This window comes from Aquarana catesbeiana, linkage group LG05 (assembly GCF_042186555.1).
Source record: "Aquarana catesbeiana isolate 2022-GZ linkage group LG05, ASM4218655v1, whole genome shotgun sequence".
Taxonomy (NCBI): Eukaryota; Metazoa; Chordata; class Amphibia; order Anura; family Ranidae; genus Aquarana; species Aquarana catesbeiana.
In genome coordinates, this window is record NC_133328.1 from 300,528,657 (window position 1) to 300,556,022 (window position 27,366).

At 42.1% G+C, this 27,366-nt stretch overlaps 1 protein-coding gene across 12 annotated transcripts in view; it reads left to right on the top strand.

Moving 5' to 3' along the window:
- Positions 1 to 27,366, top strand: part of LOC141144787 (poly(rC)-binding protein 3-like) — a 1,428,155-nt gene that overhangs the window by 897,382 nt on the left and 503,407 nt on the right. Inside the window, exon 5 of one of the 12 annotated variants that reach the window (XM_073630803.1) lies at positions 1,797 to 1,989. The exons of the other annotated variants lie outside the window; for them this stretch is intronic. The gene's annotated coding sequence lies outside the window, so the exon portion shown is untranslated. The remainder of the gene's footprint in view (positions 1 to 1,796; positions 1,990 to 27,366) is intronic. 12 annotated transcript variants of the gene reach the window in all.

Below are 27,366 nucleotides of genomic sequence, written 5' to 3' on the forward strand. Positions count from 1 at the left end.
CAAACACAAATTGCATGTGATAGGTAGATACAATAGCATTGAAATGGAAGACAAGTCTATGCTCAAAATGTAATAAGTCTCACTGAACCACCGGTTTGTAAAAGCATCTGTTCAAACTGATCTCAGTTTGATCTCAGTTTGATCTCAGTTTGATCAGATGCTTTGAAGGACAGAGGAGAGATCTCTCCATAAAGATGACCTGTCACAGCATATGCTGTCACAAGGGATGTTCATGTAGGTCCCTCATGCATATGTAAACAGTGATCACACCACACATGTGAAGTATTATCGCGAACATCAGAGCGAGAGCAAAAATTCTATTGTCAAGTATCCTGTGTAACTCTAAACTGGTAACCTGTATATGCTTTTAAAGCTTAGTCTATGCAGATTTTTAGATACCGTAGTTTGGCGCAGTTCTATAGGCATATGTCATTTTAAAGTGTGACATGCTAGGTATCTATTTACAGTACAGTATTTTGCTTGTTTACTGTGAGATAAACACTCTCATTTTAAACCTGAAATGCATGTAGGGCCACCAAGGGTCCAGTCTGGACACCCAAATGTCAATGAATGTGATCATTTAAGAGTTTTTCTTTCAGAGTAATAGTTTTATTTACAGGCTTGCTGTCCTTGCCCACCATCTTTGCTTGACCAGGTCAGGGATAGCCTTATGACGAAAAAGTTACCCATGTAATTTTTCATGATAAAAAAAGTAAATGAAAAACAAATGCTAATCTTGAAACAATGTTCCAAATAAATTACATAAAACATACTGCAGGAGGGAAAATGGGTGGGTCTGGATCAGTGTTTGGTTTTCAGCTCTATCAAAGGTTCTGTTTCTGCCCCTTCTATCTTTGTTTTAGGCTAGGTTCACACTGTGCGGTGTGTCTGGCAGCAGGGGATCCCATTGAAATCCATACATCTGGCGCCCTGCATGGAGATTAGGGGCCGGGCGCATGGATTAGGTGGGCCCTGGCACCCCTTATGAGTGACCACCACTGATCCATATTCATCTATATCTTCCATGCTTATATTTATATTAACCGCTTGCCGTCCAGCGCACGATGATATACATCAGCAGAATGGCACGGCTGCGCAAATGGGCATACCCGTATCCATTAAATCGCAGGCTAGCGGGAGCGTGCCTGTGGGTCCCGCGGACTCTATGTCCGCCGGTGGCCCACGATGGCCTGCAGTGGCCCATGATCGTGATACTGAGAGGCAGAACGGTGAGATGTAAACAAGGCATTTCCCTGTTCTGCCTCAGTACAATGCTCCCAGTGATCAGAAGCAGTGATCTCTGTCATGTTCTAGTGAGCCCACCCCCCCCCTACAGTTAGAACACACTGAGGGAACACATTTAACCCCTTGATCGCCCCCTAGTGTTTAATCCCCTTCCCTGCCAGTGACATTTACACAGTAATCAGTGCATTTTTATAGCGCCAATCGCTGTATAAGTGTCAATGGTCCTAAAATAGTGTCAAAAGTGTCCGATCTGTCCGACGCAGTCATGATAAAAAGAGATCGCCGCCATTACTAATAAAAAATAAATAAATAATAAAAATGTCACAAATCTATCTCCTATTTTGTAGATGTTATAACTTTTGCGCAAACCAATCAATATACACTTATTGCGGGGGGGGGGGGGGGGGTTACCAAAAATATGTAGAAGAATACATATCAGCCTAAACTGAGGAAAAAAATTTGTTTTTTTATATTTTTGGGGGGATATTTATTATAGCAAAAAGTAAAAAATATTGCTTTTTTCAAAATTGTCGCTCTTTTTTCGTTTATAGCGCAAAAAATAAATCAAATACCATCAAAAGAAAGCTCTATTTGTGGGGAAAAAAGGACGTTGATTTTGTTTGGGTGCAACGCCGCACAACCACGCAATTGTCAGTCAAAACAACGCAGTGCCGTATCGCAAAAAGTGCTCTGGTCAGGAAGGGGGTAAATCCTTCCGGGGCTGAAGTGGTTAAACAGACACCAGTAAGTATATTTTGTTAGGGAGAGAAGAAAATGAATCTAAGATGATAAGGGCAAACTGAGATCAATAAAATAACGGATGCTTTTTTCCTAAATACTTTGTACCATATGTCTTAATAATGTTGCCTTAAAGGTTTTTAGAATAAATTTTTGTTAAAATATCTACATTTTCTATTTCAGCCATTTCCTGGCCAGAATCACTTAACATCTTCTAAGAAGTGTAATTAATCACTTATCCCATTAAATGCTATGGACAAGATTAATCACCTGATGTTTATACTAAGTGCACAATGATTTCATAGCCACAACGGGCAATTTAAACACTGCAGCTATGTTTAATTGGCAGTGTAAAAAGGGCAGTATTTGCTTATCTTAACATCTAAATGTTTCTTTTGAGAAGTGCTACACAAAAACATTCTATTTACTGTCTAATGCAGTAAATCACTGATGTGTGCTCGCACTTTTTTTACATTGTGGTTATTTACTAAATGAGTAAACGTTTCACTTAGCCAAGTGAATATGTTTACTATGAATGCCCAACAATATGTAGAATTAAAAAATAGGAATTTCCTTGGCACATGTTTGGATGATTAAAGTATATACGGCTTCACTGAGCTAAGCAAAATATGTGCCCGACTTTTAAATAAACCCTGGGGTCTCATGACATTTATGGCCTGATGTGCCCTTAAAACAAGCTATTTATGCTTAAAGGGATATATAAAACCCAAAACCAAAAATGTAATATATTGCAGCCTACCAATCATTAGATGTGATGGCTGCATTCGTTTTCTTTTTTTTTTTTTTTTTAGCTTTTTTACCTCTGTTTTCACCTGATCATCAGGAAAGTATTTTAGGGTGCCCCAACTCTGGATGAAGGAGCAACAGAGACACCTTTGAACAGCAGCAGTGACAGTGGGAGGGGAGTGTAAAATGCACTAGCAGATTTACCCTAACATTTTGAAGCTGAACTCCAGCTAAGACTTTATAAGCGGGTGCAGCAACAGTTTTGTTCCTTTTGGGATAAAGATTTTTCATAAATAAATAAATAAAAGCTGAAAATTGTATACCTGTCAGTGTGAAATGGTTTGTCTCAACCCTCAAACTGCTATATCTGCAGGACAGCTTGTTCGGTTGAAAATTGGTAGACTAAGGCCCCTTTCACACAGGCGGTCCACCTGTTTCATCAGTTCAGTCATGTTTTTTCAAAGTTTTTCAAAGTTTTGATTAAAAACTAATTAGGCCTGAAGATTAGTTAAAACCCTCAAACATTATATATTTTCTGAATGCAGACACTTTAGAGCAGCAGTCCCCAACCTTTTTGGCACCGGGGACCGGCTGTGTGAAAGAAAATTATGCCAAGGCCCAGGTGAGATGCTGTTTTTCATGGGCAACTTGTCATTTGCCACGTCACCTGCCACCAGACGCAGCTTGTCACTTGCCACATCACCTGCCACCAGATGCAGCTTGTGGAGCACGAGAGAGGATGCAGATGTGAGACGTCTGTGTGGGGGGAGGGGCCGTTGGCAGCACTGGAGTGAGGGATTGGAGGCAGGCTGGACAGCCCAGGCAGTTTAAGAGCGGTGCGGGGTGAGAGCCTGATGCCGCTCCGTGGATAGGAGCCCGGAAAGACGCCCCAAGTCCCCCTGCTTCTGTACTGCCACGAAAAGGAAGAGTACCCCCCATGAGGAGTCGACGCTGGAGGTGGTTTGGCGGCCGGTTCAGAGTCTGAGGCGAACGAGGTCTGCCTGCACAAGAAGCGCAAGCCACCTCGCATCATCCCGGCATCAGGCTGTATCGGCTCTGGGCTGGGAGCGATACTCCGTTCCTTTCTAGATATTGGGTGGATTGTCTCCCCCCCTGGCTGAACCCCCTTCCAGCGGTCCTTCCTACAATCCAGTAGGATCCATCCGGTGGTTGAAGTGATAAGGCAGCAATAGCCTAGGACCTGCAGGATATCAGACAAACCTCTTGAAAGATCAAGTCGCATGAAGACATCCCCATCAGGTATGAACTATACTTTCTTTCCATTTTGAAGAACTGTGGGAACAGGTGCCTATAAAGGGTGTTTCAGAGATTTGCCTACAAAAAAAACTGAGGTGTCGAGTGTTCAGGGGAGAGCTTGCGTTATTCCCGTTGGCTTGTTGTTTGGGGGCTCCACTCCCCACCTACCAAGCCAAGCTCAGTGGCCCCTGAAACAGGACAGCCATGGTCTGGCACTTGAAACCCTCCAGGTGGGATACATGAGAACTGGGCAGTAAGCCAACTACTACACTCTTAAGCATAGAGTTAGCAAGCCCAGAGTCAAGCCATCTTGGGCTGCAGTTTCCAAAGATCGCAGGAGCCGGATGCACTGCGAACCTGAGGGACTGATCTGGTAGGCTTAGCCACATTTTTTTTTTTTTTTTTACAACAGGAGGAGTGAAATTTTGGTGGAGTATGAGAGGTCACGCCCAAAAATCAGCCTAACCCAAGACCCCTAGGGAGAGTCTAAACTCGAGTTCAATTCAAAAATACCTCAAGGAGACGTGCTCAAAGAGCCCGGGTACAGATACGAAACAAGTTGGAACGAAAGACAAAAAGAAAGATCAGTCGAAACAAAAGGGGGGTCAGGGGGAGAGGTCCAGAGAAGACCTGGAGCTTGAAGGAGGTTCTGCCATTAGCGAGATGGAGGGCCAAACAAATATTGTCTCACTCCCCACTAAGGCAGAAATGCTGGAAATGTTTTCCAATCCTGAAACCGTTATAAAGTCTGAAATACTAAACGTGCGGACGGACATGGGTCTCCTGTTGCACAGAGTTGAGGAGGTGGAGGAGACGTCAGGTAACCAGGCTAAGGAGATATCGGAGCTTAAATTGCAGATGAGTAAATTACAGAGCGATTATCGCACACTGTCATACAAGCTGTAAGAACAGGAAAATCAAAGCCGCCGTCAAAATCTGCGCATTAGATCTCTCCCTGAACAACAAAATGAGGACTTAGTGATCAAGATGAAAAAAATTTTCAACCCGATCTTGGGTCGACAGGATGAGGCAGCGTTAAGGATCGACAGGGTTCATAGGATCAGAAAACCTCCTAATTTGAGGGAAGATGTTCCTCGAGACGTGATAGTCAAATTTCACTTACGGGGTGTTTCCCCAGCCCGTTTTGAAAACAAAGACCTACAGATTTTTACTGATCTTTCAGCAGGTACCCTGGCTCGGAGAAGGCAACTTAGATTACTCCTGGAACAACTAAGAAGGGCCAATATAAAATATAGTTGGGGGTTTCCAACATCCCTGCTAGTGATTAAGGAGGGCAGATCACTTAGGATGAGGTTCCCGGAGGAGATTCAGGACTTTTGCGAAAAGTTAGACATTCCCACCCCGGTCACCACACATTAAGCGGGGCCCCCGAGAAGACATCAAGGACTTTGTATATCGAATGAAATGAGGGACTGTTTTTTTTTTTTTTCTTCTCTTCTCCCCGCTGGGGAGCCTATTATGGGGTCTATTGTACGTTTAGAAGGACCTAAGGGGTTTGTAGGGGGGAGGGGGGTTACCAATTAATAGGTATATAATCGGATGGTGGGTGCAGTTCTTTGAGTGGGGGAAGCTGGGGAGGGCAAAATATAGGGCTGGGTGGTCTGTCTCCATAGCTCCTGTCCCCCCTGCCTCCGTTTAGGAGGTAGGTGGGACACCAGTGGCTGTCTTTGGAGTCTCACCCCTAAAAAATAAAAAAGAAGCTTGCAGTAGGGGAGTAAGTATGTCCCATACTAGCTGGCTTAAGGCCGTTGTTTGGCCGGGGGAGGGGTGGGGGAGGGGGGGCGAAGGGAGGGGGGGATCTAAACCTGCAGGGGAGGTTACAGCTGTGCAGTGGATGACTGAGGAGTTTGGATAAATGTTTCTGGAACTATAATGTTAGAGTTAAATTTTTCATCTTACAATGTAAACTCGCCGAGTAAAAGACATAAAATTTTAAAGGAACTCTAATGCTATCAAGCAGATATAATATTTCTCCAGGAGACCCATCTGACCTTGGATTCAAACATCAAGCTGTACTCTCCAAAATTGCCCTTGTGGTTTTATAGCGACACTCCCATCAGGAGAGCTAAGGGAGTAGCAAATGGATTTTCTAAAATGTCAAAATTTTCTTTGTTAAATAGGTTGTCAGACCCAGAAGGTCGCTATCTCTTCCTCAAGGGCAATGTGGGGAGTAAAACGCTCACTTTAGCTAATGTGTATTGCCCGAATAGAAATCCGATTGCTTTCTTAAAACAGGTTCTGGTTAAATTGACGGAGTTTCAAGAGGGGGAGGTGGTCCTGGCGGGAGATTTCAATTTCTGTTTGGAACCCTCTGTAGATAGTACGTCCCGGGCACAGGGGACAAGTAAGGTTCAATTAGGAAGGATTAGGAGACGGTTGCACCAATGCCATCTGATGGATGTGTGGCGGTTGCAGCATGCAAAAGTAAAAGATTTCACCTTCTTCTCCCCTGTGCACGGGACGTACTCTAGACTGGACTACATTATGATAGATCACAGTTTACTGGACTATGTAGTGGATACCAGAATTTAGATTACATCGCTATCAGATCCCCTGTCACAATGAGGGTCAGGTTCCCCGAGTTGCAAAGACAACCATTTTCGTGGAAGCTGAATAAAAATCTACTTAAAATCCCCCAAGTTATAGATAAGGTGCAGGAAGAAATTGATTTCTTCTTTAAGGTCAATGACACGGGAGATATTTCTCCACCTATCCTTTGGGAAGCGCATAAAGCGTATATTAGGGGGCTTCTTATCTCCATTGGGGCAGGGGAGAAAAAAAAGAGAAAAGAAAAAAGGGAAAAACTTCTCGATGAAATCGCCTTGTTAGAACTGAACCATAAAAAGTTTAAGGGACAAAATCAGGACAGTTTCCGCCTGTTAGTGTCGAAAAGGGAGGAGTTAAAGGACAGTATGGAGCAGGATGCAAGGAGAGTGTTTACTAAAATAACAAGAGAGAGATACTATTATGGTAATAAATCAAGCAAACATCTGGCGAGGTTATTGAAAAAGAAAAGAGACCGGAATTTCATCGAGAAAATACAAAATAAAAAAGGTGAAATAGTGGCTACCACCAACGGGATAGTGGAAGAGTTCAGGAAGTTTTATGAAGCCCCATATGCCATTAGACAAAAGGGAGGGGGTGACCAAATGGATAACAGGAAGGTGGAGGAATTTCTGAAAGGGGCCGGGGTGGTCGGGCTATCAGAAGAGGATAAATCAGCTCTGGATAGACCTATAACCGAAGATGAAATTCATGTTGCTCTGAACAACTTACCTAAGGGGAAGAGCCCAGGCCCCGACAGCTTCACCACCCTCTATTTGAAAAAATATAAACACACTTTGGTACCTAAGCTTTGCCATTATTGGAATGAGCTGGGCCCCAACTGCTCTATGGGGGGGCCCTGTTAGCAACCATATCGTTGATTGCAAAAGAAGGGAAAAATAGCATGCTTTGTTCCAGGTATAGACCTATCGCATTGTTAAATGCAGATGTGAAACTTTATGCAAAGGTGCTGGCAAATAGACTTAAGGATAAAATGAATATGTTGGTGCACCCAGACCAGGTTTGATTTGTCCCGGGCAGACAGGGCAGGGATAACGGAGTTCGTACACTGCTCCTGCTTGAGTCCATCAAATCAGGAGGGCCCCCAGCTCTATTCCTGTCAATGGACACCGAAAAAGCATTTGACAGGGTAGACTGGGGGTTCATGGTTAAAACTCTGGAAGCAATGGGGGTCGGCCCTAGGTTTATTGCCTGGGTGAAAATATTATATAACCCCCTCTCGGCCTCCGTTAAGGTAAATGGGGTTTTATCCAGGACGTTTAGGATGGAGAACGGCATGAGGCAGGGGTGTCCCCTGTCCCCCCTATTATTTATTTTCTCCTTGGAGCCTTTATTGGCAACCATACGTAACAATTCAGATTGCAGAGGGGTGACGGTAGGGCAAGAAGAACATAAATTAGAGGCATTCGCCGATGATGTGATGTTCTACATAACGAACCGTAGGATTACAATCTCGAATCTGTTCAGGATACTGAGGACGTTTGGAGATATTTCAAACTTCAAAATAAACCTGAGCAAATAGGAGGTCCTTAACATAAATGTGGGCAAACAAGAAGGAGAGAGTCTGTGAAAGACCTTCCCCTTCCCTTGGAGGAAGGAAATTAATTATTTAGGTATTAAATTGGCTAACACACTGAAAAAAATGTACCTGATTAATTACATTCCCTTGTTAGATGAAATTAGACAGGAAACAAGAAGTCTGTCACTGCAGCCCCTTTCTTGGTTTGGCCGCATCAACGCAGCCAAAATGATGCTCATTCCTAAAATATTGTATAAGTTCCAGATGCTGCCAATTCCCCTTCCATACTACTTTTTGAGAGCCTTACGAGGATTAATGTCTAGTTTTGTCTGGCGTGGCAAAAAGCCACGAATTGCCCACTCAGTTTTGATTAGAGGAAAAAAAAAAAGGACTGGCTCTTCCAGACCTCAACAAATATTACACTTCTGTTGTTCTTTCACGGGTGGTAGAATGGTCAAAGGAAGCACCAGATAGGAGGTGGGTTAATATTGAACACAGCTTAAGTAGCACTGATTTAGGCCACATTATTTGGAACCCGCCAAAATATAGGACACTTAGCACTCAGACAGCGTCACTCACGCGTAACACGCTTAAATTTTGGGATCAGGTACACGCACATAATAAATGGAGTTATAATTCACCTTTGATATATATCAAGGACAACAAATTATTTGAACCAGGGATGAGGGAGGTGGGAGGGGATTGGATAAAAAATAGTAGCACGCAATTAAAAGACATAACTAAGGAGGGGAATTTGCGCCCCTATCTGGATTTGAAAGCGGAGACAGACCTTATGGTGGTCAATGCTTGGAGGTACATGCAGTTATCACTCTTTATTGAGAAACTTCCGAAACCAATTATAGGCCGCTAGAGCAGTTATGCAAGAGAGATAAATCGGGCAATACTATCTCCCTTCTTTACAAAATCCTGTCTTCGAAGGAAGAACTGGAAGTGCCTCCATATATTAAGAAATGGGAAAGGGAGTTGGGGTCACAATGCAGTAAATTCACGGTGGAGAGGATTTTAAAAATGTTACACGGCTCTTCGATCGATATTATGCGGTCGGAGACCAACTTTAAATGTTTAGCAAGATGGTATGCCACGCCGGACAGACTCAGTAAACTCTACCCAGATAAAACAGACAGATGCTGGAGGGGGGTGTACAAATTTAGGTACGAAGGCTCACATATGGTGGGAGTGCCCAGTTATTAAAGCATATTGGAAGAAAATTATACAACTAATCAAGGAAATAACTAAGGAATCTTTAGTAGAAGACCCATGGATATGTTAATTCCATGGAACCGAGAACTCTATTAAGCAGTATCAATCATCCATCGTCCCCATACTATTAGACGCAGCTAAAAAACAGATATCGAGGAAGTGGTTGCTGCCGGAGAGTCCTAACCTCCGAGACTGGCTCCTTTGCATTAACAAAATTTATAATATAGAATACAAGGATTATCTGGGAGTTGAGTCAGATGAGGGGGTCGATGGAATGGATAAATGGGCAGGGTGGTGGAGCTTTAAGAGTTCATGGAGTTACCTAGTGGAGATTACAAGTTAAACTGATGAGTTTGGGTTTCGGGAAAGTAAGGAAGGACATACAGAACTTGGCTAGCTCGTCTGTAACTACCTGCAGGAAGGGGGAGGGGTGGGGGGGATCTGGAGGTGGGTGGGTAATAACATTAGAAGGGGATTTTTGTATCTTTCTATGATAATGTTTTGTAAACATACTTTTAAATAATGTATGGCTTTTGTTTTTGTACTTAAAAAATATAAATAAAGCATTAAAAAAAAAGATGCAGCTTGGCACTTGTCACGTCACTTGCCACGTCTCCTGCCACCAGATGCGGATTGTCACTTGCCACATTTGTTTTTTTCATGTTTTTAAATGTTTATTTTTTTAACATATGATTTTATTGCTATTACATAGGGGACCAATAGCGCCCTATGTGATAGCATATAGGTTACAGGTCCTCTTTGTGACAAGGGGAGGGGTAGGAGAGGAGCAGTGTACAGGCATACCCCACTTTTAAGTACACAATGGAGTTTATTTACTAAAGCTGGAAAGTGCAAAATCAGGCTCACTTCTGCATAGAAACCAATGAGCTTCCAGGTTTTATTACCAAAGCTTAATTGAACAAGCTGGGGTTAAAACCTCATTGGTTTCTATGCAGAAGTGAGCCTGATTTTGCACTTTCCAGCTTTAGTAAATAAACCCCCATTGTGTACTTAAAAGTGGGGTATGCCTGTATACAGTAAATGAGGGGGCAGTGTGTACATACAAGCTCCCTCACTTGCCCGCTCTGACTGTCATTGCTGACTCCTTTATTTTATTTACTGTAGCACAGGAGAAGGAGCTGTAATTCAGCCCATCCACTAAAGTAAGCAAAGCAGCAGGGTCAACCACTGCAAATAAAAAACAGAAAGCCTCAAAAAGAAAATGAATGCAGCAATCCCATCTAAGAATTGGTAAGCTGCAATACAGTATAATATATATATTTTTTTTGGTTTAATACCACTTTAAAGCATATATAAATCCAAGAACAATATAAATTATAAATTGCAGCTTTCTAGTCCCAATATGTGGTTGCTGCATTCGTTTTCTGTTATTTTTTAAAGCTTTTTTTTTCTTTATTTTTACATGGTGATCCTGCCAGTAAAACACTACTAATCTCGGGTTCCAACACTCACTGTTGTTATTGTATCTGTGGATCTGTGGAGGAACTGCTCTGTCACTCAATGACAGGGCTACAGAAAACCTCCAATTATAATTTTATAAAATTTCTGCAGGATCAGTAGATCATTTTTTTTGCACTTATCAAACAAATATTACAAAACACGTTTAATGGTATATTTTGAAGACAAAAAAAAGTGAGCAAACAAGAGTTAATTTGTAAGGTTTGCATACACTTTATGTCCCCTGTCAAACCACGCACTTGGTTGTTGTAAACCCTCACATATACCCAGTGAAGTGATTGGCCTCAATTGATACACTGAGATAAACCATATCCTCCTACATAAGTGGTACCTGCTTATCTGCAGTCTTCTGTTCTCTACATTTGTTCAAAAAGCAGGATTTATAAAGCTTGTCTGAGTTTTCAGAAAACAATGGGCAGAGAGCTGAAATGACACACTGCAGAGCTCAATGAGGAGAACTGAGAGCTAATTGGAGGGAAGGGGTGCACTTCCCTTTACACAGCACACAAGAACAGAGCTGAGGCTGTCAATCACAGTCTATATGCCGGCGCTCCCTTCCTTGTCACATTTTTTCTCTTGGTGTCAGGAAAACTTGTCAGAAGTGACTCATGCTGATAGCTGAAGAATGAGGCAGCAGACAAAAATGACACTTGGTGCTTTGGACAGAGACAAGTACTCACTATATAGGGACATGCTTGGTTCATATTTCATGCATGAGGTTTACAACCAGTTCAAACCTTTACCTTAACCTCTTGGCACCGGCCACACGCAAATATGTGCCCTCTCAGCGGGAAGGCCTTGCTGCCGAGCTGCCACATATTTGCATGCATTAGTGCAAATACAGCTGTACCGCTAACGAAAATCAAGCAGCAATTGTGAGCTTTTCAATCATGTGACCACTGTGACAGCCAATCATGGCGGTTACATGATAAAAAAAAAAACACCCTGCCTCCTGGCATCATAAACCCCTTAAAGGGCATGGAGGCTCTGGCTCCAAGGGGTTAAAGTAACTGAAAATCTAATCTCTAATGTAAGCCATTAAAGTTCCAACAAAAATCAAGATTTATAATTTTGTATGGTTAGTTGTCTTGGTCATTAAAAAAATATTTAACTCATATAAAAGTCAATTCAGATTAAAACAAGGCAGTTGTTGGAATTGGCAGAAAAATGAGAAATAATTCAACACTCAGTTGGTATCTCTCCCTCAGCACTCATGGAAAGTGTGTTACTTTAAAATAACAAGAGCAGCTACTATAATAATAAAACATTAAAGCAGAAATATGTCACAGCAACAAATACCATAACATTAGCAGCGCTAAAATAATCCAAACGTTTTAGGATTTGTTAAAAGTTTACTAAAATAGTTAAATAAGTATGAAGTCCACTTTATATATAAAATGAGGTAGATGTAAAAGTAGGATTGTCCATCACAGAAAAAACGTTGCAGATAGTAATTCAAAACAATCGCCTCCTCCACACTGCACGTGTCACAATCCCCCTAGGAAATGCACTTACCAGAGGATACTGGGTTATACGCTTATCTGTCAATGGATGATGTCTGCTCACTGCATGCACTCAGTCAGATGATCCTGGGTTATACACTTGGCTTGCAATGGGTGTTGTCAGCTCTCTGCATGTAATCCATCTAGATCTTTGCTCGTCACAAGCAGAGAACAAAGATACACATAGCGTAATCCAGTACTAAAAGGTATTTATTATAGGTTTTCTTAAGATTACACACTTACAATGTAATTCAAAATAAAAGAGCATGTAACAACAATGTATCACAAGTCGATATTCCTGACTACCTCTCAGCGATCCAGCGGTGTTCCCGGGTAAGGCAAGCAGGAAAGCCGACGATGTAGGTAGATGTAGAGGGCCTGACCACGCAGCAACCTACATTTTCGGCTTTCCTGCTTGCCTTACCCGGGAACACCGATGGAGCGGTGAGAGGTAGTCAGGAATATCGACTTGTGATACATGGTTGTTACATGCTCTTTTATTTTGAATTACATTGTAAGTGTGCAATCTTAAGGAAACCTATAATAAACACCTTTTAGTACTGGATTACTCTATGTTTATCATTGTTCTCTGGTTGTGACGAGCAAACATCTAGATGGATTACATGCAGAGAGCTGACAACACCCATTGCAAGCCAAGTGTATAACCCAGGATCATCTGACGGAGTGTATGTAGTGAGCAGACATCATCCATTGACAGATAAGCGTATAACCCAGTATCATCTGGTAAGTTGTTGGAATTATCTGTTGTCTAGGTTGTGCAGCTAAATTATAGAAACCCCTTATGTTTGTGGTAGTTTCTTAACATTTTGTCTTTGAATACTAGACTGTCCTTTTAGAGTTAGTGCCTAAGTATAAATACATTACTTCTAGTATTAGGTGGATAACCAGTAGATCTGGGCAGATAAATGAAACCCACTGAATAAGCTACTGTCCTTGAAGTAAAATGTAGCACATAGATCATGGAACTGTTCTTCCATCAGAAGGTAGTCACACAGGTGAATATCTTCTTGAGTCCTTTGAAATCGTCTAACTGAATGAATATATGTAAAATTCTGTAGCCTTTTCAAATTCAACTTTTACTGGTTAGTGAAACCCAGACCATGCCCTACTTTTGTTCTACATGTTTAAGTTCTATAAAAGATAATCCAATACTGATGTAACTTTTCCTTTTCCCATATTCTATTTTGAAAAGAAATCTATCACAAAGCACAAAAGCTATGGATGCAAGGATTCCCTAACTTATCTGAAGTGAACCAATCCACTGATCTATAAATGCTAGGTGGCATGTATGTCAGAAAAATGATTTCCTATCTAAGCACCTATAAAATTAAGCGTTTTACCTCTTATTAGCGTCTATCTATCCAACCGCTAGGTAGAATATAAATCCAGTTGACCATTTTCTAAAGTATGTGCTTTAAATGTTGCAAAAATACAGTATCTCACAAAAGTGAGTACACCCCTCACATTTTTGTAAATATTTTATTATATCTTTTCATGTGACAACACGGAAGAAATGACCCTTTGCTACTATGTAAAGTAGTGAGTGTACAGCTTGTATAACAGTGTAAATTTGCTGTCCCCTCAAAATAACTCAACACACAGCCATTAATGTCTAAACCGCTGGCAACAAAAGTGAGTACACCCCTAAGTGAAAATGTCCAAATTGGCGCCAAAGTGTCAATATTTTGTGTGGCCACCATAATTTTCCAGCACTGCCTTAACCCTCTTGGGCATGGAGTTCACCAGAGCTTCACAGGTTGCCACTCTTCCACTCCTCCATGATGACATCACAGAGCCGGTGGATGTTAGAGACCTTGCGCTCCTCCACCTTCCATTTGAGCATGCCCCACAGATGCTCAATAGGGTTTAGGTCTGGAGACATGCTTGGACAGTCCATCACCATTACCCTCAGCTTTTTTAGCAAGGCAGTGGTTGTCTTGGAGGTATGTTTGGGGGTCGTTATCATGTTAGAAGGGAGGGGATCATGCTCTGCTTTGGTATGTCACAGTACTGTACATGTTGGCATTCATGGTTCCGTCAATGAACTGTAGCTCCCCAGTGCTGGCAGCACTCATGCAGCCCTAGACCACAACACTCCCACCACCATGCTTGACTGTAGGTAAGACACACTTGTCTTTATACTCCTTACCTGGTTGCAGCCACACACTTGACACCATCTTTAGAAGAGGCTTCCTTCTGGGACAACAGCCATACAGACCAGTTTGATGCAGTGTGCGGTGTATGGTCTGAACACTGACAGGCTGACCACCCACCCCTTCAAGCTCTGCAGCAATGCTGGCAGCACTCATACGTCTATTTCCCAAAGACAACTTCTGGATATGACGCTGAGCACGTGCATGAGGCCAGTTTTGAGTGGAACCTGTCCTGTTAAACCGTTGTATGATTTTGGCCACCGTGCTGCAGCTCCGTTTCAGGGTCTTGGCAATCTTATAGCCTAGACCATCTTTACGTAGAGCAACAATTCTTTTTTTCAGATCCTCAGAGAGTTCTTTGCCATGAGGTGCCATGTTGAAGTTCCAGTGAACAGTATGAGTGAGAGCGATAACACCAAATTTAACACACCTGCTCCCCATTCACACCTGAGACATTGTAACACTAACGAGTCACATGACACCGGGGAGGGAAAATGCCTAATTGGGCCCAATTTTGGCATTTTCACTTAGGGGTGTACTTACTTTTGTTGCCAGTGGTTTATACATTAATGGCTGTGTGTTGAGTTATTTTGAGGGACAGCAAATTTACACTGTTATACAAGCTGTACACTCACTACTTTACATTGTAGTAAAGTGTTATTTCTTCAGTGTGGTCACATGAAAAGATATAATAAAATATTTACAAAAATGTGAGGGGTGTACTCACGTTTGTGAGATACTGTAAATGTTTGCACAATTCTCAATAGAGTACTTAGACTATGATGTGTTTGGTGTCTTACCGTATATCAATTGTTATTCTTTGTGTATAAAAACTTTAGAGTGTATGTAAACCCTAGTAATTAACTTTTCATGCTTCCTTTTGATCTGTTAAATAAACCATTTGAAGCTTTTTTTTTATATATGTGCTCAGTAAATGCAAAAAAAAAAGCACCAGGTAATCTGGCCAGAAGCCCATACTGTCCTGTGCACTCTGCAGGGATATCTTTAGCAGCCTTATCAGTCTTGACCAGGTCATTAATGAATTATGGAAGTACATAAAAATAACTCTATAAAAAGAGGGAGCAAACGATTGTCCTCTGTGTGAGATGGTGAATAGGGAAGAACATCCTAGACAGCTCCAACTGTACCAATCCACATAAAGTGGAAAAATCTGAATTACAAGAGAAAATGGGAAGAGTATTACCCTGTACACACAGTCGGATTTTCCGATGGAAAGTGTGTGATAGGACCTTGTTGTTGGAAATTCTGACCGTGTGTAGGCTCCATCACACATTTTCCATCGGATTTTCCGACACACAGAGTTTAATGCCCTGTACACACGGTCGGATTTTCCGATGGAAAATGTGTGATAGGACCTTGTTGTTGGAAATTCTGACCGTGTGTAGGCTCCATCACACATTTTCCATCGGATTTTCTGACACACAAAGTTTGAGAGCAGGATATAAAATTTTCCGACAACAAAATCCGTTGTCGGAAATTCCGATCGTGTGTACACAAATCCGACGGACAAAGTGCCACGCATGCTCAGAATAAATAAAGAGATGAAAGCTATTGGCCACTGCCCCGTTTATAGTCCCGACGTACGTGTTTTACGTCACCGCGTTTAGAACGATCGGATTTTCCAACAACTTTGTGTGACTGTGTGTATGCAAGACAAGTTTGAGCCAACATCCGTCGGAAAAAATCCTAGGATTTCGTTGTCGGAATGTCCGAACAAAGTCCGACCGTGTGTACGGGGCATATCACTCAAATCAAAATTTGAATTTGAATGCAGCAACTATAAGTTCATCTCCTGTAGTCACATGGATCACAAAATATGTGCACTTGTATCAGGATAATGTTTGCAGTGAGAATTGACATCTCTTAATTAACTGCAGACTGGGGTTCTATTGCTGAGATAGAGGAAGGAAAGATCTTCTCTAAGCATATTCACTAGTTGTCACATAGCTGGACGAGGCTGAGTTAATAAGTGGGCTTCCCTTGTACCTCCTTTCCAGTTTCCCCTGGGATTGAAGACAGGGTATAACAGGGCACAGAGCTGGCAGCTGGCAGATGCAAAATCTAAGATGCATGGTCAGGCAGGCAGAAGTTGGCAACAACTGGGTAGCACACATACATATAGTAACATAGTTAGTCAGGTTGAATCTTAAAGATGAACATCATGCCGAGGCTGCTCTACCTTTTACAAGCATTGCCAGTTAAGATACCGCAGAGCTACTTTAGTAAGCTACGTACAATTTTCACTATGTCTGGCAGGGCAAGCCTTCGCGGCTTAAGAGATCACTTCTACAGCGTCCAAAACCCAGAGGTGGGGTTGGCCTCCCCGATCCAGCCCACTATTATACAGCGGTCCACATGAACAGAGTAGTGGATTGGTGTAGGCATTTACCCTATAAATTATGGTTCCACATGGAAGAGGAAACGGTGACGATTCCCTTAGCAGGCTTACCTTGGAGTGGGACCCGGTTCCCACGATTCACCTCCCCACACCCTCTGATTGAGCCCACTTTGCAGGAGCTTCACAGATACTTCAGGATAACAGAGACAGCCAGCTTTCCCTCCACGTTAACACCCATAATTGGACAGCCGGACTTTGCACCAGGTATTTCTGACAGGTCCTTCTGGCTCCAGTCAGACCAGAACTTGGTTAGAGCCTCTTCTTTTCTTGGCCCCTCTGAGTGGGTGGACCCCTCAAGCCTATACGCTGTCCTTAATTCCTCCATTTTGGGCAGGTGGAAGATCTCACAATCCCTCCCTGAAACCGGAGGTTTCCGTAGACAGCCTACATTCTTTGAAGACCTGTGCCTGGGAGAAGAGCCCATACGGAAACCCCTTTATTACTCCTACAACATCTTACTGGCTCACACATCACAACATGACCCCCATATTTGAAAAAATGGGAGAGAGATCTCAACATTACGTTTACTGAGGATCAAAAGAATCGTATCCTATTCTTTGCACATAAATCGTCCTTGTGTAGCAAGTATCAGGAGATCACCTACAAGATCCTGACACGCTGGTATAGGACTCCATCAGTGTTAGCTTCAATATTCCCAGGACATACTCTTCTTCACATCTTTTGGGAATGTCCAGAGCTGTCCCTTTTCTGGAGACAAGTTCTACAGATCATTCACAAGATTACCAACGTCTTTCTACAAGACAACCCGGCAGTACTCCTAAACCTGACGCCCATGTCTTGTAAGCGATATCGCAAATCTTTACTGAAACACCTCTTGAATGCAGCCAGGGTGTGTATACCCAGTGTATGGAAACAACAGTCTCCACCGGTGGTGTCACAGTGGTTTGCCAGGGTGTGCGATATACAGCGGATGGAGCATCTTACAGCTGCCCTAGGGGATAGAGAGGAGGAACACAAGACTCGCTGGACACACTGGGATCTGTTTCAATTCTCAGACGAATACAAGTTTTACTTTTGAGTGACTCAATATAAGAGAGGAGGAGGGTCTCGGGCCGTCGGCCTTGTCAGAACTTCCTATCACCCCCTCCCCCCTAACTGTTCCTTCTTTTAGCTTTTCTGTTCTTTCTTTCCCCAATTGACGCCTCTGGTGTCGCCCACTTTCCTTCCCTAAAAAAGAGAAAATTCTCTCGGTTTGTGGTGTTCCACGGCTGTGGTGCCTGTGAATCGAGGACTATGAGCCACACTCTATATCAGGTTATAATGCCTAGTTTTAGTCCCCTGGATTACAATGGCTTAGTACCTGTTAGCTAGGTATAAAGGTGTTATGCCCCTCAGGTTGTCATTCTTTCTCCTTATGCGTTACCCTGGGTATGTCATTACCCTAACTACTGTCCTATCCCACAACCAATTTGCATCAGTTCCATTATTTTCATACGGACCATAGTCCAATTCGAATCTAGTCGCATCAACATCGCAACGATTCGTATCAGATGCACTGGCCTACCCTACAATGATTCGTATCGGGTCAAATCTTCGTACCTGTCACAGTCCGATTCGTGTCTAGCCGCATCAGCAAAGCCACGATTCATATCAGATTCCTTTTTCTCACACTCTCCACTATAGCTACATCCAGTTAGGCTCACAGTTCATTCCCACTCAAATCTGCTATCCTTTTCTTCCTTTGGCTGTTAGTAAGGCCACCTTTCTTGCAATCGCTGCAAGCACACCTCCAGCAGCACTGACTCTTGCAATCGCTGCAAGCATGCATCCAAACACAGCCTCTTGCAATTGCTGCAAGCAGTGACGGTGCGTCCATAAGGGTGTATGGGCGCTGCCCCCTCTCTCCAGCCACCCCCTCTATGTAAAATGGATACATTCATGCATTGCTTGAATCTATCCATGGCCGCTGTAGACACCCCCTATTCAGGCGTTTGGCCCCTTTTTGAATGCCATATGATGGGCACACAGGCTACATATGATGGGCACACAGGCTGCATATGATGGGCACACAGGCTACATATGATGGGCTCAGAGGCTACATATGATGGGTCACAGAGGCTGCATATGATGGGCACACAGGCTGCATATGATGGGTCACAGAGGCTGCATATGATGGGCACATAGGCTGCATATGATGGGCACAGGAGCTGCATATGATGGGCACAGTGGCTGCATTTGATGGACACAGTGGCTGCATTTTATGGGGCACAGTGGCTGCATTTTATGGGGCACAGTGGCTGCATTTGATGAGCATAGTGGCTGCAATTGATGGCACAGTGGCTTCATTTTATGGGGCACAGTGGTTGCATTTGATGGGTACAGTGGCTGCATTTGATGGCACAGTGGCTTCACTTTATGGAGCACAGTGGCTGCATTTGATGGGCACAGTGGCTGCATTTGATGAGCACAGTGGCTGCATTTTTTAGGCATAGTGGCTGCAATTGATGGCACAGTGAGGCTGTGATTGATGTTGCCCAGTAACGATCCTTGACCGTCTGCTCTCTCATTTACCCAGTCAGTCAGTCTCCAGCCCATTACTGCCTTTTCCGGTCAACCCCCTGAGTGGCAGTCAGTTTATTAATCATGTTAGGGCCCTTCTGGTCAACTTAGGCCTAGACCCCGGGCGGTATTCTGGACATTCCTTTCGGACTGGCGCAGCCTCAGCAGCATCTCAGCAGCATCTCAGCACGGAGTACCAGACCATGTGATTAAGAACATGAAAATAAACAGTGTAGCGCTAAAGTACAAACTATGTGAGAAAATAAAGTGACAATTATTTCACAATTAGATAAAGACTAACCGTATCTAGTCTCCAAATTACATAAATTGGAGAAGTGAGTCCCAAATGTGTAATTTAATGACATGTGAAACATACATTCATCAGTGATGAGAAAAACATAAGAAAATATATATAGTGTAAAATGATAATTGGGACAAATAAAGTGATAACTTAATGTGTCCACATTCATAGAGAAAGTGAAATATACATGGCAAGCTTAGTAATAATAATAATAAAATGTCCACAATTTAAGTGAGAGGTATGGCCTCCAAATGAGTCTGGAAATGATCTAGTCCCAGTAAATATCATGCAGATAAAACGAATTCCATACAGTGCAGATGATACATTAGTATCTCCTCCGTAATGATCCGAAAAATAAGGGATAAGGTACTCTTACCGACTTTGGTGGACTCACAGGCCGTCGGTGGTGAGTCAAAAAGGCTTGCACTGTCTTAAGATGGAAGACAGTATAAGAGTGGACCATGCGTTGGTAAACCTCTTCCTTCTGATGGGGGACCAGGATCCTGCCCGGATGGTCTAAACGATCACCGTCCTTGTCACCATTGGTAAACCATGTATAAAGAAAGAAACAAGGAGCCTCCACATGGTGTAAATCCAAAAACTCAATTGGTATTTATTTGATCAGTCACGATCATCAGACAATCCATAAAAATATGACAATATAAAAGCAATGTATAGAATCGATTCCAGTAATAAAAAAAGGCAAGCGTGGTGTGGGTGGCTGGGTACAGCAAGGAGACCTGACGCGTTTCGTCTGAAGAGACTTCTGCTGGGGTATGAAGCCATAGCCAGCAGCCATATTATATTACCATGGCGTGGGATCTAATACTCTACTTTATGACTGTGACCTAAACATAAGAGTTTTATGTTGTTTTATGTAGACGAGAGTAAGGTACCTACATCTGGGGTGTTCACCTCACTCGGTTGCATCCCAGTAGAAGTCATTATCATCAGCTGGCTTCATAGTATACTCCTATTTATCTTCCCTTACTTTGTATCTTTTCTTCTGTGGGGCTGAACTGTGATTATATTTTTGTTTCTTCTCTGTCCTGGAGTTCAATTATAGGCTTGTCAGCAAGTTCCTTCTCTTCAGGAGTTCCTAAAACTATTAGAAAAAGCCATAAGTCCACTCCTACACAAAACACAGGTTCATTTAGGCTCCAAGGCATATTGAAGTGGAAGTACAGTAACCCCACAACAACAAAACAAAAATCTTGGGCTCCCAGGAGCAGTTTGCCATAATGTGCTAGTATACACATCATTTTAATACATCATGACAGACTAACTTTGCAAGTGATCCTTTCCAACATTGCTACACTATATCACCTGCCTTTACACCCATATAATCTTTTGATGGCATCCAATTCTTAGTCCTTAGGGTTCAATATTGAGTTAGCCCATCCTTTGCAGCTATAACAGCTTCAACTCTTCTGGGAAGGCTGTCCACAAAGTTTAGGAATGTATCTATGGGAATGTTTGACCATTCTTTCAGAAGTGCCTTTGTGAGGTCTGGTACTGATGTTGGAGAAGGCGTAGCTTGCGCCTCTGCTCTAATTCATCCCAAAGGTGTTCTATCGGGTTGAGGTCAGGACTCGGTGCAGGCAAGTCAAGTTTCTCCACCCCAAACTCGCTCATCCATGTCTTTATGGAACTTGTTTTTGCAATGGTGCGCAGTCATGTTGAAACAGGAAGGGGCCGTCCCCAAACTGTTCCCACGAAGTTGGGAGCATGAAATTGTGCAAAATGTTTTGGTATGCTGATTGTTTTAAGAGTTCCCTTCACTGGAACTAAGGGGCCAAGCCCAACCCCTGAAAAACAACCCCACACCATAATTCCCCCTGTGCACAAAGCAAGGTCCATAAAGGATGAGCGAGTTTGGGGTGGAGGAACTTGACTGGTCTGCACAGAGTCCTGACCTCAACCCAATAGAACACCTTTGGGATGAATTACAGTGGAGACTGCGAGCTAGACTTTCACAACCACATCAGTGCCTAACCTCAAAAATGCGCTTCTGAAAGAATGGTCAAACATTACCATAGACACACTCCTAAACCTTGTGGACAGCCTTCCCAGAAGAGTTGAAGCTGTTATAGCGTCAAACAGTGGTCCAACTCAATATTAAACCCTGCAGACAAAGACTGGGATGTCATAAAAGTTCATGTGTGTGTAAAGGCGGGCGTCTCAATATTTTTGGAAATATAGTGTATGTCAGTGCCCCCCTCCAGCAACAGTACTTCTGTCTTCCTCCAATCTTCATTCAGGTTTTTTCACCTCTTAATTAGCTGGGCTGGGATGATGATGTGACTCCCCCACATGCACATGGGGTTTACTTTATTTGAGCATGTAACAGTGCCAGGACTATACACTGAGCTGCACATGCATGGCACAAATGCTAACAGGCAGACATAGGCAATTAATACAGAAAATGACATGTAGCATCCTTTCTATCATAAAAACATAACTTCTGCTTTAAGACAAATATAGGTACATATCCCAGTTGTATTTAAATATTGTATTACATTTTTTTCATAACTATAGTTTTTGTTAAATATATAATTGTTTTTGTCTGCCTGGAGTTCAGCTTTAACCACTTCAATACCAGGCACTTAGACACCTTCCCGCCCAGGCCAATTTTCAGCTTTCAGCGCTGTCGCAATTTGAATGACAATTGCGCGGTCATGCTACACTGTAACCAAACAAATTTTTTATCATTTTGTTCCCACAAATAGAGCTTTCTTTTGGTGGTATTTGATCACCTCTGCGGTTTTTATTTTTTGCGCAACAAATAAAAAAAGACCGAAAATTTCGAAAAAAAACGAGTTTTTCTTTGTTTCTGTTGAAATTTTTGTAAATAAGTACGTTTTCTTCTTCAATGATGGGCACTGATATGGCTGCACTGACGGCCACTGATACAGCGGCACTGATGGGCACCAATGAGGTGGCACCAATGAGGTGACACTGATGGGGTGGCACTGATGAGGTGGCACTGATGGGCACTGATGATGGGCACTGATAGGCAGCTCTGATGGGCACTGATGGGCACTGATAGGTGGCACTGGTATGTGGCACTGATGGGCACTCATAGGTGGCACCGATGGGCACTCATAGGCGGCACTGATGGGCACTCGTAGGTGGCATTGATTGGTACATATGGGTGGCACTGATGGGTACTTATGGGTTGCACTGATGGGTGGCACTGATGGGCACTGATAGGTGGGCACTGATGGGCACAGATGGGCACTGACAGGTGGCACCGATGGGCAATGACAGGTGGCACTGAACACACTGATTGGTGGCACTGATAAAACTTATTGGTGGCATTGCTGGGCAGATCTGAAACATAATGGTGCCAATCAGTGCCCATTTGTGGGCACTGATTGGCACAGATTGGGCACATTGGGCACATGTGGATGGCCATGGGGTACATACCTGGCCATCCACATGTTGCCCCTTCCCTGGTGGTCCTAGTGGCGATCCCTGGTGGTCCAGTGTGGTGATCTGAGGGGGGGCTGCGCTGATAAACAATCAGCGCAGACCCCCCCTGTCAGGAGAGCTGCCGATCGACTCTCCTCTTCTCGTGTCTGTCAGACGCGAGTGAGGAAAAGCCGATCAACGGCTCTTCCCATTGACAGCGTGATCAGCCGTGATTGGACGCGGCTGATCACGTGGTAAAGAGCCTCCGCCAGAGGCTCTTTACCAAGATCAGTGTAGCGGTGTGTCAGGCTGACACACAGCTCCACCGATCGCCGCGATGCGCTCCCCTGCGGGCGTGCGGTAGCATGTTATCCTGCTGGACGTCATATGACGCCCAGTCAGGATAACTGAACCACCGCCCGGCCGTCATCTGCTTTGGGCCGGGCGGGAAGTTTGTAACTACTTTAGACTTAAGAGTCACACACTGTATTTATAGTCTTTTGAATTTAACTTATAATGTATGTGCACAGATACACTGTAAGACAATTTTTAGCATCAGAAAAACACTGTATTAAGAAAATTTTAGTTATGGATTATTTTTGCTATTTTCTTTATTTATAACCATCATTATATCAAGCACTGAACTTTTAGTTACTGAACATAAACCTCCCAAATTGATGGTACATGTAGCAGATTGTTAAAATTAGGTTATATTACAGTAAAATACATATTTGCAGATTTACCAGATTTTTTTAAATAGCTACACAAACCAGAAATGATAGAGAGTTATAAACAAAAGTCTTATTGTGTGGAAAGGATACTATATGTAAAGATTTGTGGTGGAAAGACTAGTGGAAATGACCTGCATATTTAAATTTTTTTAATAAAGCTAAGCACTTAACCCTTTTATTTGGCAGTAACAGGAGGGTATCAATGTCATGGCCTTGATAGCAGCTATGAGGTTGTGTTTACTCTCTCCAGCCAACTGTTGTCTGTGCCCCTTCTAGGGAGAGATACCCTTTCTTTTTTTTCCAATGACCATGGTCAATAGGAAAGAAAGTGACCCATGATCCAAAATGTTACAGGAATTCTTTCCATCGTGACACCTTTCTAAAATGGAGTTTTCCCTTGCTTTTGAGAGATTTCCTTTTACTTTCATTCGTATTTCTACAACAAAAAGTGAAGGAAACCCTAAAGGACACCAACAGAAAAAAATACTGACATGGGCTTTAACAATTCTTTGCTCCACCCAAAACTTTTTTTTTCTTTTAGATATACAGTATAAGTGACATATTAATTTCATATTGTTTTTTTTTTTTTAATGGACTGGGGAACGTTAAAAATGACCAACCCGGTGTTTTGTCTTATATCACAAGTTATATAAAGATGCTGCATTGTTTGTGATGGCATGGTGTGTGAAAGTTTTCTGCATATATTTTGGGATAAGGGTAAAGTTTTTCATCTTAGTTTAACAAACAATACTAGAGTTTACTTTATAAAATATAATAGCTTTGAAAATGAATTGCTAGTTATTATAGAATGACAAGGACTTAGAGTACTGTGCAAGTAAATTAATTGCATCTCTGTCCTAGCTGTAAAAAATATAATTAATTCCTTTTTACTCCTAATGCCCCATACACACGATCAGAAATTCCGTCAGAAAAAACTTGGATGGTTTTTACGACTGAATTCCGCTCAAGCTTACCCTACATACACACGGCCACAGAAAAGTTCTCTGAACTTTCGACCATCAAGAACGCGGTGACGTACAACACTACAATGAGTCGAGAAAATGTAGTTCAATGCTTCCGAGCATGAGCTGAATTGTTTCCGAGCATGCGTGATTTTTTGCGCATCCGAATTGCATACAGACAATCGCATTTTCGAATAAGAACTTTTTCCGACCGAAAAATAGAGAACCTGCTCTCAATCTTTTGCTGGCTGGAATTCTGCCAGCAAAAGTCCAATGGAGCATACACACGGTCGTAATTTCTGACCAAAAGCTCACATCCGACTTTTGCTGGTGGAATTTCTGATCGTGTGTACGGGGCATAACACTCTTTCCAGTGGATCAGTCCTCAGGGAGGGAATGTATGCACAACAGACAAATAAACACTCCACTATTCCTAGAAATATATTCATTTTAATGACAGTCTATACACATTTATGTTTGTCTTATTTTATCATAATTTTGCAAAATGGTTTAGAAGAGAGAATATATCTCTTGTGGAATCAGCTGTGTTATTCTGTTGTCTGTGTGTGTTAAAGATAAATTTCAGCTGTGTATGATATTCCTTACATGGTGCTTCACAAAATGGCAGCAAATGACAAAGATTACAAAGATTGCATGTCAAAGCATTTTAATTGACATGTTTACTGGAGATTTATCTATTGTAATTCCCGCTGGAGTGCTAGACAAAATACAGTAATGTACCTGCAAAAATTACACAATTGATAACCAGCAATCTCATTAACGACATTGGTATAGTGTAAAAAGCGTACATTAAAAGATTATTATAAAGCATATTTTCTGATTAGAGCTTTTGATGTCTGCATAGAAATGAGATAAGCCTCATGGAGAGGGGGAAATAAGGATAAACAGCAGGAGTATTTATGTAAACACTCTGCTGTAGGCTTTTAACTTCGAAATCAAAATCAGCTGTGAAATAAAAATATAGAGGTTGCAAACAAAAACAGGTTCCTTTTTTTCTTAAGAGTTTCCCACGTAAGATGTAAACACTTTAGCTGTAAAAAAGTATGTCATAGTTCCATAAGATGATGATGACATATGGAAATCTCAGGTCCTACCTTGCCTCAAATGTGTTTCCATTTGAATATTATTAATGTTTCTTCTACTTTTTTTCCATACGGGCATATTTTGTCACAGCAGACATTTGAAGAATTTTAATATTTTAAAGATATTTTTAATATAAAATCTATATTTTTTTTATAAAGCATATGCATATAAGATTTTTTAGGATAAGATTTTCATTGGATTTTTCATTGGATTGGATTTTTTTGGATATTTTAATATAAATTAAGATTTATAAGTTTCTAATTCAATAGATAACTCAATAAAATGCAACATATTTTAGTAATCTTTAACTTTTTGCATCAATATTTTCATCAATCCTTAAAGATTAGGGTTATCTTAAATATTGCGAAGGAAATTAACAGGTACGGTGCAGTCAAAATGTAAAATGAATCCTTGAAATTCATATATGAAAAATAGCCAACCTGCCCACAACTTTCATTTTTCTTCCAGGAATGACTGCAGTGCACCAGTCCACTCATTTTATAAGTGATCAGGTCATCTGAAAACCTATTTTGCTTACCCGTCTGTGATGCAGTAAAAGTATATCCTTTGGAATTTTAAACATGATTGGTATTTTTGACAGATAGAAAGCACAGTACAGGAAGCAGACTCCCCTATCAAATTCTTTTCCTTCCCCTCACACTTTGTCAGCAGGGAAGACAGTACAGGATTTCTGGGCATTTCAGTTTTCTCTTGCTTACCACTAACTTACAGAAGTGTACCATGGAATGTTACAGTAAGTTTTCCAATGCCATGTTACTAATAGCCAAAGATCAAGAAGCAGAGATAGGAAGGCGTTCGGCCTCAGATCAAGAAGCAGAAGGCAAAGATACAAATACTCTACCTTTGGTTGTCTAGCATTTTCCTCTTGTAAAATATATATTATAATCAAGTTTACTGGACTATAATGGGTTTATTAAATCTAAAACAGTATATGAACAATAATCGCCTTAGACATAAAAGCAGCCATTTAAAAAGTCTACACAGATAATATTGCTCCTAAGGAATATATTATTACATTTCAGCTTCCACTACCAAAAGAAAAAGCAAAACATGACTAATTATAATGGATTGAATATTTTATTCACAAGCCCCAGTTTCATGTACAGAGGAACTTCACTATCCCCTTTTATTTTTTAAACCGCCACTTACCTGTTGCAGAGTTGTCTTCAATTCAGATACACACCCACCCAACGGATTCAGCATTGTCTTGCTGCAATCTGCTTCTCCGTTCCCACCGCTCAGGTCCTGCAGTACCATCATCCTCTGCGACATTACTGAGAGGAGCCACCTCCTGATGACGCACACCGCCAGTTCCATCCCTCCAGTCCTGTCCTGCTCTTTTATGAATGGGAGCTGGTGCCTCGTGGGATATCTGACATGCATATGCATTTGACTGGATTTAGGTGCTCGCCGATTAACAATAAAC